Raw genomic sequence first — 3275 nt, 5'->3', positions numbered from 1 at the left:
AAATGAAATATGTAACCATAATATTAGATAAAGAGGGAAAATATAAAGTTTAACAAAAGAAATTAATAGAAAAAAAAATTGAAAACAACAATAATAATATATGGTTAACATAACTAATAACGTGGGTAAGGAAAATTGAGAAAAGAATATAAAAGAAGGGGGGGGGGAAGGGAGGGGGTATAAAAGGGAATAAAACATAGAAGTTATGGCTATTTCTATGATTTATATATAATATTATTATACCTATTTATATAAAAAAATTTTATTAGTTTGGCCATGACTAGTAATAAATTTTATTAAAGTCTATACTCTACTATCGTATATACAAGCTAAAACGTATTTTCCTTGTATTTAGAATAATAGTGTATGTGATTAGTCCTTTCATTTTATTGTTTTATTAATTAAAAATCTTAATTATTTTATCATTATTTCTTCATGTACCTAGTTTCATTATGTCAGTTTTATTTATCTTTATACCTGCCGATTGCCCTACAGTATACATTAATAATGTGGCTCTTACCCCTGTAGAACAGATTCGTTATCTTGGACTACATCTTGACAAACGACTAACCTGGAATCCTCACCCAAGACTGAAAAGACAGGAAACTGCACGCAGATTCCGACTATTACGGCACTTACTAGACAAACGGTCTAAACTTCCAACTCATTACAAAAGACTGATCTACATGACAATAAAAAGGCCCATCTGGACATACGGAGTTGAGCTTTGGGGCTCCACCAAACCTTCGAATTCCTCTCGTATCCAATCTTTACAATCCAAAATTCTTTCGTAAAATCCTCAATGCTCCTTATTTTGTTACTAATAAAACCATCCATAAAGACCTAAATGTTCCTTATGTAACCGATCTAGTCCGAACCCGATATCATTCCTTCCATAATAAACTCCCTAACCACCCAAACCCACTCGTTTCTAACCTTGCTTCCTCTTCCATTCCTGGCAATCCTCCGAGGCGCCTGAAAAGAAGATGGCCTCGTGACCTTATATTGTAAATTGTTTTTAGAGTTCTACTTATAGAGAGATAGAGATTTTACTATTTTTATTTATTTATATACATATTCTTTTTTTATTTTGGTATGAATGTGTTAATTTATCATTATTACTTTTGACCCAGGTTGTAATATTTGTTTTTTCATACTTTATGCGCTGCTATACCGATTATCAGATTTAGTACAATAGCCCAAGAGGATAAAACAGTCAGTTATTCCACCCCAATTTTTGATTACCTTAATGAAAACTATGTATAATTACTAGTCAAAATTGATGAGTCTGCCAAGTATAGGTAGTGGGAATACAAAATGGCGGCTATTTCGAAACGTTAAAAATAATTAATTTTTCATTCGGAGCTCTATATCTTTAAAACTACCAACAATAATAGAATATCTAAGAGGACGCCATTTAAAGAAGAGTAAATTTTCTAAAATATGAGCCCTAATAGAGTTATTTACGTTGAATAGTTTTCGAGATATAGCTTTTTAAAAAGCAAGATTTCATAAAAATGTTGTATGGAACGTACTGAAAAATCAGTAGTTAGTGAATTTATTTTGAAAAATTTATATCTCAAAAACCATTTGACGTACAGATCTCTAGTTAGTGAATTTATTTTGAAAAATTTATATCTCAAAAACCATTTGACATACAGATGTCTATTAGCGCTCAAATTAAAGCTAGTTTAATGAGCTATAAAGTAGCTTAAATATTTATCTTCGTAGGAGTAATAGTTTACATGAAATTTTCTAAAATAAATTGATTTATAGTTGTTCGGACAAATTTTCATTGGCCACTTTTATAAAAACTACTAACCCCTACGAAGTTAAGTGTCATGAACTACTTTATAATAAGTTAAATTTCCTTTATTATGAGTTTTGGCAGACATATGTCCGTCTTATGGGTCTAGAGATATATTTTTTAAAATTCAAACATTTTATACAAAAAACTAGAAATTAACAATTTTTATTTTGTCAAATATCATAAAAACTACTACTCCTACAAAGATATGCGTAATAAACTATTTTATAGTAAATTTAACTAGCTGCCAGGTTTGGCGTAGATTGGTTAAGTTGTTTTGAATTTAATTCTTAAAGCCAAAGTCGAAAATTTTAAGCCAAAAAATTTTATTTTCTGATTTTTTCGAAAATTCGTATTTAAAGTTTTCTGGATGTGATAAAAATGAATATAAATTTTTTTTTTACCCATAAAAAATATTTTATCTCACTTTGATTCACATTTTTTTCAATACACTACTAATATTGAAGAACATTGAGGTTTATTATATAAAATCTATTCACATTTTATGTAGCAAATTAATGAAAGTGTTATAATATAATTTAGATTTAATGCATTTATTAGTTTGAAATAAAAAAGAAAATTTAAAAAACAACTACTACTAATAAGCAAATTCGAAACGGATATTTTATAACCAATCAAAAGTTTGGGCTAATTTGTAATGAGGTGTAGATAGTTGGTCGTAGATTACTGATTGAAAAAGATGAAATGATGATGAAGAAGATGAGGGTGCGGTCAGCAAAGGAACAACATAAATAAACAAAAAATATTTATTTATGCCGACGTTTCGACCTGATTTTTAGGTCTTCATCAGGACTATAAAAACAAAAAGACAGCAACCATCATTTAGAGAGAAAAAAGTTGATTAATAACTATGGACATAGATAGCAGTAGATTGATTACATTATTATTTATATGCATGTAAATGTGAGTAATAAATAAATGATACAGTGTAAAGAATCGATGAAGAATTAGTTAAATTAATAATAAAACAATATTGTAAAAGGAAAGAACAGGGGATAAGAAGAAATAAATGGAGAAAGGGGAATGAAGAAAGTAAGAAATGTGAGAATAAGGTTATAGGAAGAGAATCCAGGCTACATTGATATGAATTGCAGGAAAAGCCGCTAGAGTGCAGGTCGGTAAAAGACGTTGCATAAATAGAAATCTAAAGGTCAAGAGATCGTAGACATAAAATTGTCAATATGAAAAAAAAATTGGTCTTATTTGGTTGAGTCGTGTTAAAGTTAATTTTATTTTTTTTTGATTTTTTAATTTAGCTGTTAGCATTTATGTTACTATAGTTACCGTCTTATCACTTCATATATATATTAATTGCAACCAAAGTTTCAATAGTGTTCAATTAATGTATATACATTCACAAGTATTGCAATAGCGAATAATTGACGTTCTACTATTTAGCAATAAATAAAAAAATTGAAAAAAATATATATAGATAGATTGTTTATTG

The sequence above is a fragment of the Halyomorpha halys genome, unplaced genomic scaffold (assembly GCF_000696795.3).
Source record: "Halyomorpha halys isolate HHAL.00 unplaced genomic scaffold, Hhal_1.1 Scaffold246.1, whole genome shotgun sequence".
NCBI lineage: Eukaryota > Metazoa > Arthropoda > Insecta > Hemiptera > Pentatomidae > Halyomorpha > Halyomorpha halys.
This window is presented reverse-complemented; position numbering follows the sequence as displayed.